This window comes from Schistocerca americana, chromosome X (genome assembly GCF_021461395.2).
Source record: "Schistocerca americana isolate TAMUIC-IGC-003095 chromosome X, iqSchAmer2.1, whole genome shotgun sequence".
Taxonomy (NCBI): Eukaryota; Metazoa; Arthropoda; class Insecta; order Orthoptera; family Acrididae; genus Schistocerca; species Schistocerca americana.
Window position 1 is genome coordinate 343769088 of NC_060130.1, and position 15830 is coordinate 343784917.

The 15830-nt window shown below is 42.8% G+C and overlaps 1 protein-coding gene across 1 annotated transcript in view; it reads right to left on the reverse strand.

The window, feature by feature from the left end:
- LOC124555796 (WASH complex subunit 4) overlaps window positions 1–15830 on the reverse strand; it is a 187502-nt gene that overhangs the window by 146979 nt on the left and 24693 nt on the right. The gene's annotated exons all lie outside the window — the stretch shown is intronic.

Here is a 15830-nt window from a genome sequence, read left to right on the forward strand (position 1 = left end):
TGTGGCAGGGAACTGTGTCCAGTGTGGACATGTTCCTCTACACCTGGGAATCCAGCAAAAAAGCGTCATCAAAATGGTTCAAATGACTCTGAGCACTATGGGACTTAACTGTTGAGGTCAACAGTCCCCTAGAACGTAGAACTACTTAAACCTAACTAACCTAAGGACATCACACACATCCATGCCCGAGGCAGGATTCGAACCTGCGACCGTAGCGGTCACGCGGTTCCCGACTGTAGCGCCTAGAACCGCTCGGCCACCCCGGCCAGCAAAAGCATCATCCTACCTAGATGCTGTAGGTGAAGGAGGGTGTTTTGGATGCACCAGTAGTGGTTAGTTTGTAGTGTATTCATGGAACCAGAGCAGATTAAGAACTCCATGGTCTGAATATCTCATCTGCTCCAGTGCTCTAATATCACCTGTACCCTGATACCTCTGCATCATAACTTTGAACTCTTGCAGTAATATTACCCGAAAAAGCAAGCTGATTATCTGGCAGGGTGGCAGCACCATCTAGTTTACACCCTAAGAAACAAGGGAGACAGTAAAGGCGTACACTCTTGTTCCTTCAGTTTGGGGAACATATTAAAGTCTGGTATGCTCATATCAGGAATGTATGGTGGGTGAGGAAATATTTCCCATCCATATTTGTCACACATGTCTCTCACTGGTACAGCAATAACTGGTCTTGCAGTATTGTGCAAAATGAGGATACCAGCTGCAAGCAAGCCAGGTGTTCTTCAACGAATGCTCAGGAGCAAAAAATTCTGCCAAAACAGCTTGTACTACACAGCTATTGTAGACGTCTCTTGCAGTGTACTATTTGCAGCTACAACTCTGTTCATGTCGTACACAAAGGCAACATCAGTTTCACCTCTGATAGTTGGTGGTGGAATTTTTGCAGGTGTGGCATTTTGGAACTTTGCCACTGTGATAACTGAGTCTTCAGTTATGCCTCAAAACCTCATACCCAGGTTTCATCAAGGGCAACAACCCCTTCCTGAAACTGTTCTCTTCCTGTCTGATAATGTTGGAGCTGTTCATCTGCAATTCTTCTCTGATCTTTATGCTCTTCACTCACATCATGTGGAACCCATCTAGTAGCACCTTTTCTCATCTTTAACTTTTCAGACATGAATCTATAAATTGAAGTCACACACATTCTGCCCTCATCTGAATTTCGTCACTTTTTCATTGATCGTCTCACAAAATGTCATTAACAATAACTTGAGAGGTGTAGCTTGTTGCAGCTGGTGGCCTTTCACTTCTCGGGTTGTCCTCAGTGCTTAGCTGACCTTCATGGAAACATGCAGACCACCGTGATACTGTGCTAGGATTGATTACACTGTTCCCACACACCTCTCTCAAAGCACTGTAAATTTCTGTTGGGTTCTTTCCATGTGGAGATTCAGTTTTGATGTAGAAACACTGGTAACTGCATGTAATCCGGCCCGACTCAGTTTCGGCTTCCAATTTAAAATTCAATTACTTACACTCAGCTGTGCAAGCCAGAGAACACATATACAACAGTCACGCCTAATGTCTCACTTACAACTGACGCAAGTGTTATGGAGAAGCTTCGGGAACTCAAATGGGAATCCCTGGAGGGAAGGCAACATTATTTTCGAGGAACACTACTGAGAAAATTTAGAGAACAGGCATTTGAAGCAGACTGCAAAACAATTCTGTTCCCTCCAACATACATTGTGTGTGAAGACCATAAAGACAGGATACAAGATACTAGGGCTCATACGAAGGCATATTGACAGTCGTTTTTCCCTTGTTCTATTTGCGAGTGGAACAGGAAAGGAAATGACTAGTAGTGGTATGGGGTGAGCTCCGCCATGTGCTGTATGGTGGATTGCGAAGTATCAATGTAAATTTAGAATTTCAACTTTATCAAACCACAGTAACAGTGTGCAGGACTTTTGAAATGACCCTCGTATGTTATCTTGTTTGTATCCAATAAACTGAAGTCAACCACTCGCCTTCCATATCACCATTCTCACCTGCTTGTTCCATTGCATATCGCTTTGCAATCTTACACTCAGGTATTTAAATGACTTGACTGTGTCGAGCAGGACATTAAAAATGATGTATCTGAACATCACAGGTTTCTTCTTCCTACCAGTCTCATTAATTCACATTTTTTCACATTCAGAGCTAGCATCCATTCATCACATCAACAGGAAATTTGTCTAAGTTGTCTCGTATCTTCCTACAGTCACTCAACTTCGACACTTTACTGTACACCACAGCATCAACAGCAAAAAACTGTAGATTACTGCCCAACCTGTCCGTCAAATCATTTTAGAAAACAACAGTGGTCCTATCACAATTCCCTGGGGAAACTCTTGACAATACCCCTGTCCCTGACGAACACTTGCCATCAAGGACAACATACTTGGTTCTATTACTTAAGTAGTCTTCTAGCCATACACATATCTGTGAACTTATTCCTATGTTTGTACCTTCATTAACAGCCTACAGTGGGGCACCATGCCAAATGCCTTCCAGAGATTTAGAAACATGGCATCTGCCTGTTGCCTTTCAGCCATAGTTCGCAGTATATCATACGAGAAAAGGGCAAGCCGAGTTTCACACAAGTGATGTTTTCTAAAACCATGCTGATTCATGGACATAAGCTTCTCAGTCTCAAGAAAGTTTATTATATTCAAATTAAGAACATGTTCAAGGATTCTGCAACAAACTGAAGGTCATCACTTTTTCTCACACGTGGAGGATGTGGGCCAGGATGAGAGGCTGAAAACAGACTGAATAGCAATGTATCTTTAAACTGCTGGCTATCACACAGCAAAGCCACTGCCACTGGTGGGCCTTTGTGCAGGAGCTTTATCGTCAATAACTGGATGAGTTAGCTCACCTACTATTCATTACAATGGTAACCAGATTAACCATAGTGAGACAGTTCAGTGCGTATAGCATCAGTCTGACACAGTACACTTTGATGCTAGTTCAAATGGCTCTGAGCACTATGGGACTCAACATCTTAGGTCATAAGTCCCCTAGAACTTAGAACTACTTAAACCTAACTAACCTAAGGACATCACACACACCCATGCCCGAGGCAGGATTCGAACCTGCGACCGTAGCAGTCCCGCGGTTCCGGACTGCAGCGCCAGAACCGCACGGCCACCGCGACCGGCTTGATGCTAGTTGTATAATTCTGGTTGCCATTTCATGAATTTTGTGGACAATCCAAAATTTAATGCTAGAAGACAAATGCCCTAGATGAAGAGTAGAAGACCATAAAAGCACTGAGTGTTTTAAAATATTTTCTTTTTATTAACTTGAGTTTCAGCGTTGACTGATGTTCAGGTATTTCACCCCTCCTTGTGAGAGAAGCTTTGAGATGGCAACACTGTGGCTGATGAAACAGTCTGTATTGTATCAATAGCCTCGATCCGAGAGTAAAATATCACTGATCCTGCACTAACAGTGACAGCGGAAGCAGAACACTAATAAATTCTCTGAGAATTTTGTAGTTTCTGGTTCCTATACTTCTGGTACCTGCTTCGTGTTTGTATCTCTTGTTCTGTGGTTTGTATGGAGGGTAATTCTGAATCTGAACCTGATGCACAGTTACATGTTACATCATTACATGGAATTTTAAAATCAATATGTTGTCAAAAACCTAAAATTCACTTCTGAGAAGACTAAATGGGTCAATTTCCAAGCATGAAACATGGGAGAAATGAACATGATGCATTTTGCAAAGTATGTGGGTAAGTACAATGCATACATTAAAAAGCACAGTTTAGGTAGCTGTCCCGTTTTCATAAAACTGAGGCAATTGTTAACAATGTCGTAGCACATTTCAAAAACCACTAAGTCAGAAATAGTCTACCAAAAGTGAATTATCCTGGGATCCGTACAGATGCATGTACTCACAAGCATGTAAAAATGTTACTTTTTCTGCCCAAATATTTTGATATGACAGGCAGTATTCAAATAAATTTATTACATTTAAATGAGTGTGACAATGAAACCTTCATTACAGTCTCAGTGTGTATCTAAAGTAATTCCTGAATTCAGCCTTAGTGACACAGCTTGCGCTTTTGGTGTGGTAATGATAACACTAACTTCAGAAGTGTTAGAAGAAAAAGGGGGGGGAACCAAAGAAAAAGGGGGGGGAAACGAGAAAGTGGGGGGGGGGGAACGAGAAAGTGGGGAGGCGGGGGGGGGGGGGGAACGAGAAAGTGGGGGGGAACGAGAAAGTGGGGGGGGGGGGGGGGGGAAACGAGAAAGTGGGCGGGGGGGGGGAACGAGAAAGTGGGCGGGGGGGGGGGGGGGGGAAACGAGAAAGTGGGCGGGGGGGGGGGGGGAAACGAGAAAGTGGGCGGGGGGGGGGGAAACGAGAAAGTGGGCGGGGGGCGGGGGAAACGAGAAAGTGGGCGGGGGGGGGGGAAACGAGAAAGTGGGCGGGGGGGGGGGGGGGGGAAACGAGAAAGTGGGCAGGGGGGGGGGGGGGGGAACGAGAAAGTGGGCAGGGGGGGGGGGAAACGAGAAAGTGGGCCGGGGGGGGGGGGGGGAAACGAGAAAGTGGGCGGGGGGGGGACGAGAAAGGGCGGGGGGGGGGGACGAGAAAGGGCGGGGGGGGGGACGAGAAAGGGCGGGGGGGGGACGAGAAAGGGCGGGGGGGGGACGAGAAAGGGCGGGGGGGGGACGAGAAAGGGCGGGGGGGGGGGACGAGAAAGGGCGGGGGGGGACGAGAAAGGGCGGGGGGGGGGGACGAGAAAGGGCGGGGGGGGGAAACGAGAAAGGGCGGGGGGGGGGGAAACGAGAAAGGGCGGGGGGGGGGGGAAACGAGAAAGGGCGGGGGGGGGAAACGAGAAAGGGCGGGGGGGGGGAAACGAGAAAGGGCGGGGGGGGGGAAACGAGAAAGGGCGGGGGGGGAAACGAGAAAGGGCGGGGGGGGGGAAACGAGAAAGGGCGGGGGGGGAAACGAGAAAGGGCGGGGGGGGGGAAACGAGAAAGGGCGGGGGGAAAAACGAGAAAGGGCGGGGGGAAAAACGAGAAAGGGCGGGGGGAAAAACGAGAAAGGGCGGGGGGAAAAATGAGAAAGGGCGGGGGGAAAAACGAGAAACGGCGGGGGGAAAACAAACTAAATAGGTAGGGGTAGGTTGCCCAGTTCATGTATTACATAATGCAATCCAAAGAGGAACAGACATAATTTCACAACATATTTAAATTATAATTATTAAAATGTATACTCACTTTTCAATTTATACTGTTCGTAGAGCACCACTAAAGGATTTTTGTGATTTCCTGCATATGACACACAGATCTACTCATGCATGTAAAAACAAGTTGGGTGAGCTTACTTCCTGCAACTGAAAGGCTCACATACATGTCTCAGGCTCTTAAATCATACTTCCCATCTCTTGACAAGTGTCTAAGTCTTCTAGTCTTTTTCTGATTTTTGTGGAGAAATTTATTTACATTTTCTGCATGCTCAGATGAGTCTATTTCAAAGGCAATTGCCAGCACTGAGAAAGAAGCTATACCTGTGAATGAGGGTAGGTTGGAATTTAAGAACATTGTGCATGTTTTAGAGGAAAGAATCAATGTCTGATCTGATAGTCTCAGAAGCCAAAATTTCAAGAGGAAGTCAAGGTATTTTATTAGCCATTTATAGATTACTTCCTGAAGTGGAACAACCCTATACCCTAACTTGAACATTTTGACTAGATACTGTTGAAAGCTGTACCTGATTGCCAAATTTAGAATCTTCATTGAAGTGGATCGAAGAAAATTTAACTTGAAAAATGGTTAAGAGTGTGCTGTTTAACCAAGTAAAAAATTGAAAGGTTTTCCAGGAGAGGCAAAGAACCTGAATTTGGACATTGTGCCTCATAAAAAGTGGGCAACACTTTTTGAAAATTGTGTTTCTGGAGAGCAATATCCAGAACTGCTTACAAGCATGCAGTACTATTTCCCATTGCCCGTGCATAATGTCAATGTGGAGAGAGTATTTTCTTCAGTGAAAGCAGAATGAACAGAAGACTGGAACAGGCTGGCATTACTTTCAGTGAATGCAGTGTTCCAAATTCAGTATAACACGAAAAATTGCTTTGGTTTTCATGGACTCATTCAGAATCAGGGCAAGTTATTTTCTTCTGTTCAATGCTATATGACTGGTACAAAGCTAAGTGTAAAAACACTCTGAACTGTATCAACACAATTATGTATACACTGATGAACCAAAACATTCTGAACACATACTTAAAATCATGTTGGTCCACTTCTGGAATGCAATTTAGCAGTGATCGTGTGTGCCATGGATTCAGTAAGTACTTGATGGTTCAAATGGTTCAAATGGCTCTGAGCACTATGGGACTTAACATCTATGGTCATCAGTCCCCTAGAACTTAGAACTACTTAAACCTAACTAACCTAAGGACAGCACACAACACCCAGCCATCACGAGGCAGAGAAAATCCCTGACCCCGCCGGGAATCGAACCCGGGAACCCGGGCGTGGGAAGCGAGAACGCTACCGCACGACCACGAGATGCGGGCAAGTACTTGATGGGTTTCCAGAGGTTTATGTATACGCTGATGAACCAAAACATTCTGAACACATACTTAAAATCATGTTGGTCCACTTCTGGAATGCAATTTAGCAGTGATCATGTGTGCCATGGATTCAGTAAGTACTTGATGGGTTTCCAGAGGTTCATAGCACCAGATTCCTATGCACAGATCATACATTCTACCACCCAATAGCATCTCAGTTGGGTTTTGTCAGATTCAATGAGCCAAATTTGATGGCCAAGACATCAACATGAGTTAACTATCACACACCTCAAACAATGCCAGCTTGATTCTGGCCTTGTGACATGAACAGTTATCCTGCTGGAGGATGCCATCACTGCTGGGAAAGACATCAAGCATAAGGGGTTACAGGTGGTCCCTAACAGTGCTCATGTAATCCACAGTTGTTATGGTGCCTTCGATTACTACCGCAGGTCCCATGGATGCCCACATGAATGTCCTCCATAGCATAATACTGCTCCCACCAGCCTGCACCTATGGTGCACTGCACGTTTTGAGCAGTCTTTCGCCTGGATGATGGCGTATCTCGACACGACCATCGATCTGGTTTAGCAATAAATGGGTTTTATCTAACCACCGACAATTCCACTGAACCGCGGTCCAACCTCAATGATCCTGTGCCTACTGTAATTGTAACCAAAGATGATGGGTCAACGTGGGAACACGTAGGGGTCTCCTGCTGCAGAACATCACGTTCAACACTGTGTGCTGAACGGTGTGCTCCAAAACACTTGTGCTTCTGCCAGCACTGTACTCTGTCATCAGATCTGCTGCTGATCGCCACCTATCCTACTTTAGAGAGTGGCCAAGCCTCATATCCCTATGTTCTGTGATGAGGTACGGACATACAACTTCTCGTGGCCTACTCATGGTTTCAGCATTCTTCAACCACTTTCCATAGATGCTTACGACAGTAGCACGTGAACAGCTGACCAGCTTTGCCATTTCTGAGATGCTCGCACATACACTTCTCTTGCCATGACACGTGCCCTCAGCACCACTAGGCAGCAAACGCCTCACAGTGATAGTGGTTATAATGTTTTGGCTCATCAGTGTATTTAAGTAATTTGTGTTTAATGTTTTCTTTGAAAATGTAGCTGATGCAAACTAAAATCAGTTTTCTTCATTACTGCAAAAAGGGAGGCTAGGAACACTGAATTTCCATTATACACTGCTTTACAGCTGCAAAATTAATATGCATGAAACCAATACTGCATAGTATTCATGATATAAGTTAAGCATCAAATTTATTGAATATTAAATGCTGCTCCGCGGGTAACCTTCACAAAATGTTCAGGATGTCAGATTTTATCTTACTGACATTTCTATGATGGCTATAACTCTAAAAATTATAAATCTTAACATAATAAACAAATACTTTTGGATTAAACGCAACCATTTGACTGTCGATAGGCACACACAAAAAGAAAGAAAAACCTAGCTTTTGGTCCCACAAGGTGCCAGCTGGACGAACAGTGCTAATGCTGCATTTCAGCTGGTGGATTGGTTGTGTTGGGGGTATTGTCGGATGGGTAGAGGGAGAGGGAGGCAGTTGATTTGCTGGCTAGAATTGTGGGAGGGAAGGGTGGCAAGAACACAGGTTAGGCATGTGATGCCCAATGTAGGAGCCAGTGAGGAGCAGTGCACACTAAAAGGGACGTGGGGAGGTGAAATGAGAGAGGGCGACAGAATGGAGGAAGGGGAAACTGTTTGGTGAAGGGTGCATAGAAAGTGGTTTATCTGAGATTGAGGGCAGGATGATTACAGAGGCAGAGGATGTGTTGTAAGGGTAACTCCCATTTGCTTAGTTCAGAGAAGCTTGTGGTGGAGAGAAGGGTCCAAGTGGTTGGTGTTGTTAAGCAGCCATTGAAACTCAGCATGTTGTGCTCAGCTACCGGGTGATCTACTTTATTCTTGAAAACAGTTTGGCGGTGATCATACATACTGGTGGACAGCTGGTTGCTAGTCATACAACATAAAAAGCTGTTCAGTGTTTGCAGCAGAGTAGACATATGACATGGCTGCTTTAACAGGTGGCCCGGCCTCTGATGGGGAAGAATAAGCCTGCTACAGAACTGGAGTATGAGATGCTTCATGGGCGGTCTGCACAAATCTTGCATCTTGGTTTGCCACAGGGATATGATCCCTATGGGAAGGGGTTGGGAGTGGCAGAGGCATAGAGGTGGACTAAGGTGATGTTTAGATTGAGTGGGTGGTGGAAAACCACTTTAGGAGGGGTGGGAAGTATCTTGGGTAGGATGTTCCTCATTTCAGAGAATGACAAGAGAGAAAGCCCTGGCAAAGGATATGGTTCAGTTGTTCCAGACTAGGATGATATTCGGTGACAAGTGGGGCACTCCTTTGTAGCTGATTCTTACAGGTGGTGGAAGAATTGGAGGTCTGTCAGGATATGGCAAGGAAGTCTATTTGTGAATTGAGTTTTAGGGGTATTGCCTGTCTGTGAAGGTCTTCGTGAGGCCCTCAGCATACTGGGTAAGAGAGGTCTCGTCATTGCAGATACATAGTCTACCCATGGCTAGGCTGCATGGGATGTATAGTGTGGAAGGGATGACAGCTGTCAAAATGCAGGTACTGTTGGTAATTAGTAGGTTTAATGTTAACAGAGATGTTGATTGAGCCATTAGAGAGGTGGCGGTCAGTGTCCAGGAAGGCGGTCCATTGGGTAGAGGAGGACCAGGTGAAGTGGATAGGAGTGAAGGTGTTGAGGTAATGAAGGAAAGCAGTAGGTAGGTGTCTTGGCCCTGAGTCCAGATCATGAAGATATTATCAATGAACCTGAATCAGATTAGGCGGAGGGAATTTTGGGAGGTTAGGAAGGTTTCCTCTAGATGGCCCACAAATAGGTTAGAACATGAGAGCGCTACTCTGGTGCCCATGTCTTCTGGTATTCGGCTTCGTGGAAGCTGCAAGCCAACTGCAGGTAACGGATCTAGATGGCCATTACACGGCACAGTCTTGCCACACCACTGCGCTTGCAACGTAAGTGGCACCACTCGTCTAGCCGCATGATTAAGCTGACCAATAGTGTTCCTCGCGGCCAATATAAATACGGCCAGACAGTGTCAGTTCTCTACTCGCACCTTATACTGTTGGTTACTATTATCTCTGTACTACAGACAATTGGATAACAATCTCTCTTGGCACTTGATCTTTCTGGTTGTGATTTAGATTGTAGTCAGTCTGCTCTTGACCTGCTGTCATCATTGTGGTGATGGTATCTGCTTTGCACTTATTGTTTACTTATGTTACTTTGGTCTTACCCTTGTCTGTGTCTTGTCTGCAGTCAGTCAGCCATGTGTAGCTCGGCTACCACATGGTGTTGTGTTCTCTTCTGCAGGTGGCCCTTCTGCCTTTTGCTGCTTCATGTGTTCTCGCCTGGGTTCTGATAAACGCGTTGACATCCCGCAACACGCGGATATAGTATGGCTGCACTGCAGATTTGTTTTTGTACCTTCCCTTCAAAGAAAATGTTGATGGTAAGGTGTATAATGAATGAAGTGGTGGGTTGAAGTCTGAAGAGCACTGGGAAAGGTAGTGCTCGATAGTGCCACGGCCGTGGGCATGATTGACGTTGGTGCATAGAGAGGTAGCATCAACAGTGACAGGAAGAGGTCAAGGAGATAAAGGTGTGGGGCCAGTGGAGAGCTGGTGAAGGAAATGGTTAGTATCTTTGATGTGGGAGGCTAGGTTACAGGAAATCTGCCTTGGCATTTCGACTTGATGGCTTGTCTAATGCTGGGCATTGATGGTGGTTCCCCATTCCAGTAACTCGACAAGCAGTAGGCCCTTGTGGTCAAAAAAGAAGGACATCATGACATTACCAGAACTGGTGTGCACGGCCTTTGATTTCTATGGATGTGGTGAAGTTGCATGTTTCCACTGCTTGCTTTGACGTTTGCTTTCTGGTTCAAATGGTAACACCACGTTCCATCACCTGTGACAATACGTGACAGAAAGCAGTAGTCCTCCTCATGATAATGTTGCATATGACTCAAACACAGCGCCATTCGTTTATTGCACTGTTTGGCGGTCAGTTGGTAGGGAACCCACTGTGCACAGATTTTTTGAAAGTTCAAGTGTTGATGCATGAAGGTGTGGGTGGTGCCCACGTTAATACCCAGTAGCCGATGGATCTCGTCTATGGTGATTCTGCAGTTGTCAAAGACTAAAGCATTCACTTCCGCAACCATTTCTGGTGTGATGACACAATGAGCTTGTCCAGGATGAGTATCTTCTTCCAGTGACTTGCGCCCCTCAAAGAATCGTCTGCGCTATTCCACAACACTTGAACGACTCAGACTGTACTCACCGTACACAGCCTTCATCCGTCAATACGTTTCACAGCCTTCAACTCCCTCCGCTGCCAAAAATCAAGCCACTCCTTGTTGCTCCTGCATATTCGGTAGTGGATGACAGCTTGTGTGACCACCTTCTCTTCGACGTGAACCCACACTCGTGCTACACAACATCAAATGGTGCACAGGCGTCAGTCTCTCTACCAATAGATGGCACCACTACACCCGCAGTTACATGGTGTCACTTTTCATGTAAGGCAAAGATAAATGCACTGACCAGGTTTCATTCGAATGAACCTCATAATTTGTGGAATCTCTCTCTTTTATTCCAGGAAAACACAGGGAATCGAGGCATTGCTTTGTGTGGATACCAAATCTGAGTGACATGTGGGTGATTTACAAAAACTGTTTGCATTTCAGGTTGAGGAAATAAATGGAATGCCAGAATGTGAGGTACACTGCATCAAACTAACTAGAACCCACGCACCCCAAGGAGGTCTGCACACATTCCCAATAAACATCGGTTTAAAAAAAAAAAAAAAAATTTCAATACTTCTGGAGACATAGTCATTTGTTTGACCCTATAGTGCAGCTATCAACAGTGCACTTGCGAGTTTTTGGCAATTTTGTGGCAATATTTTCTTGAAAGAAAGAAGGCTAAGCCATCTTGCACAACTTTTTGCAGTTTCTTAGGCAAAATAATAATAATAATAATAATAGGAGGCCCGGGAAAAGAATAGGCCTCCGGAATGTTCTGCCAGTCGTAAAAGGCGACGGAAAGAACAAACCACTAATAGGGCTAACCCCCCTTTTAGTGGGATTAGTTGGTTCAGGACAGAACTAAAGAAGCCTCGGACAAGCGCTGTCATGGTCGGGGACGACGCTTGAACCCTATGCCCGCCCACCAACTGGAAAATGATTTGAATCCAAATAGAGGTGTTTTGCAGGATATGCTTCCTGCAACCACCCTAGCAGGAAAACAAAGACAGAGGATGAGTGGGCCAGATGAAGTTAACCGACACCTCATGTTCTGTTATTACCAAGCAACAAACCTAGGAACCAACACAACTGGATACAGATCACAAGTATACACAACATTTATTACCAGATACCCAGTATTAAAATTTTTAACAGAACAACGACTAGCTGATCAGATCCGTGTAATAATCAAAAATAACAGGATACCCCCAGTCAGAATTAGAAAACATCAAACAACAAGTACAACAAATACTGGAACAAAATAATGTGCAATCAGAAGAAGAAGAAAATACAGTAATGGACTCAAACATCCCAGAGCAAACAAGCAAAGAACAACATGCATCAATTAAACAGTCAGAGGGAAACGAAATCTTAAGACAGCCACCAGAACAAGCACAAATAGAACACGAAGTGACACACATGTTAGATATAGAAGAACAATTTCAGCTGACATATACAGAATACAAAGACACAAATACAGACATTAGACCATTCTCGCATAGACCATCAAATAACCCACAAGTCGAGACAACAATAACAACTATCAACACTATCATACATAATAAATAAATGAAAACACAACTATGGAAGAGTTACAACTACTGGTTTATATAGGAGCACTCACTACACTAAATATACACACTAGGCAGAGATCAGAACCAACCAACACACAGAAGAAACCCACAAAACCAGCATGGCAACACAGGCTACAGATCAGATTAGAAAAACTGAGAACAGACATCGGACAGCTAACACAATTTATAAGAAATGAAATATCAGACAAAAAACGAAAAAGGTTAGGTAAAATCTCACAACAAGATGCGATAGAGCAATTAGATGAAAAGAAGCAGAAATTACAAGCATTGGCCAAACGACTTAGAAGATACAAAAAAAGTGAAAATAGAAGGAAACAAAACCAAACATTCAACTCAAACCAAAAGACATTTTACCTGACAATAGATAACACATACTAAAATAGACAATCTACCAAACATAACAGACATGGAACACTTCTGGAGCAACATATGGTCAAACCCCGTACAACATAACAGACATGCACGGTGGATACAAGCAGAAACAGACACATACAAGATGATACCACAAAAGCCTGAAGTGATAATTTTGCAACATGAAGTCACCCGAACAATTAATTCTACGCACAATTGGAAAGCCCCTGGAAAAGATAAAATAGCAAATTCCTGGCTAAAGAAGTTCACCTCAACACATTCACATCTAACTAAATTATTTAACAGTTACATTGCAGACCCATACACAGTCCCTGATACACTTACACAAGGAATAACTTATCTGAAACCTAAAGATCAGGCAGACACAGCAAACCCAGCTAAATATCGCCCCATAACATGCCTACCAACAATATACAAAATATTAACCTCAGTCATTACACAGAAATTAATGACACATACAACACAGAACAAAATTATAAATGAAGAACAAAAAGGCTGTTGCAAAGGAGCACGAGGATGTAAAGAGCAACTGATAATAGATGCAGAGGTGACATATCAAGCTAAAACTAAACAAAGGTCGCTACACTATGCATACATTGATTACCAAAAAGCTTTTGATAGTGTACCCCACTCATGGTTACTACAAATATTGGAAATATACAAAGTAGATCCTAAATTGATACAGTTCCTAAACATAGTAATGAAAAATTGGAAAACCACACTTAATATTCAAACAAATTCAAATAATATCACATCACAGCCAATACAGATTAAGCGTGGAATATACCAAGGAGACTCACTAAGTCCTTTCTGGTTCTGCCTTGCTCTGAACCCACTATCCAACATGCTAAATAATACAAATTATGGATACAATATTACTGGAACATACCCACACAACATCACACATCTGCTATACATGGATGACCTAAAACTACTGGCAGCAACAAATCAACAACTCAACCAATTACTAAAGATAACAGAAGTATTCAGCAATGATATAAATATGGCTTTTGGAACAGACAAATGTAGGAAAAATAGCATAGTCAAGGGAAAACACACTAAACAAGAAGATTACATATTGGATAATCACAGCGACTGCATAGAAGCGATGGAAAAACAGATGCCTATAAATATCTAGGATATAGACAAAAATAGGAATAGATAATACAAATACTAAAGAAGAACTAAAAGAAAAATATAGACAAAGACTAACAAAAATACTGATAACAGAATTGACAGCAAGAAACAAGACAAAAGCTATAAATACTTGTGCTATACCAATATTGACCTACCCATTTGGAGTAGTGAAATGGAGTAACACAGACCTAGAAGCACTCAATACACTTACACGATCACAATGCCACAAATATAGAATACATCACATACATTCAGCAACTGAAAGATTCACATTAAGCAGAAAGGAAGGAGGAAGGGGATTTATCGACATAAAAAAACCTACATTATGGACAGGTAGACAATTTAAGAAAATTCTTTCTAGAACAAGCAGAAACTAGCAAAATACACAAAGCAATCACTCATATAAATACATCGGCTACACCACAGCAATTTCATAACCACTTCTACAACCCTGTAGATCACATAACATCAACAGATACGAAGAAAGTAAACTGGAAAAAGAAAACACTACATGGCAAGCACCCGTATCATCTAACACAGCCACACATCGATCAAGACGCATCCAACACATGACTAAGAAAAGGCAATATATACAGTGAGACGGAAGGATTCATGATTGCAATACAGGATCAAACAATAAACACCAGATATTACAGCAAGCATATTATTAAAGATCCCAATACCACAACAGATAAATGCAGACTTTGCAAACAACAAATAGAAACAGTAGATCACATCACAAACGGATGTACAATACTAGCAAATACAGAATACCCCAGAAGACATGACAATGTAGCAAAAATAATACATCAATAGCTTGCCTTACAACATAAACTTATAAAACAACACGTTCCCACATACAAGTAGGCACCACAAAATGTACTAGAGAATGATGAATACAAATTATACTGGAACAGAACCATAATAACAGATAAAACACCACCACATAACAAAACCTGATGTCATACTCACCAATAAAAAGAAGAAATTAACACAACTAATCGAAATATTCATACCCAATACAACAAATATACAGAAGAAAACAGGAGAAAAAATTGAAAAATACATCCATCTGGCTGAGGAAGTCAAGGACATGTGGCATCAGGATAAAGTTGACAATATACCAATTATACTATCAACTACAGGAGTCATACCACACAATATCCACCAGTAGATCAACGCAATACAGCTACATCCAAATGTATATATACAACTACAGAAATCTGTAATTATTGATACATGTTCAATTACCCGAAAATTCCTAAATGCAATGTAACATATACCATACAGTTAAAAGGAAGTCACGCTTGATCAAGGTCCGCGTCACTTTCCATTTCTAACCAGACATAATGTCTGAGAAAGGGAAGAAATAATAATAAATATTCCATGAACAATTTTCATATGGATAATTTGAAGCAAAGTCAGCTGAAAAAATAGACACTTGAAAAATTTGTGTCAAGAGTTTTGATATTATCTTCCATAGAGAGTACTAAATAATTAGAGAACGTAATAATATGTGACACATTCAATTTGAGTATCAGCGTAATGTAGGCCCACGCACTGCCTCCTCGTTGTTTTTTAGGGCCTTTTATGATCACACTGGAAAACCAAATACAGTTTTTGGGTTGTTTTGAACACGGTCTTTCTAATGAAAACATTTAAGGGGTGGTAGAACATCAGAATTTATTAGATTTATGAAAAAATTAATTAGCTATTACATTTTAAACTTCACGTTTAGAAAAAACGCAAGTTTTATGGTTAATCATCTCAATTTTTAGCACAGTTTTTAATAGAGTTGGAAAATTCTAGAGTTTCATACACCTGTAAGTGTGGTTTGTATGTTGTGCAAAATT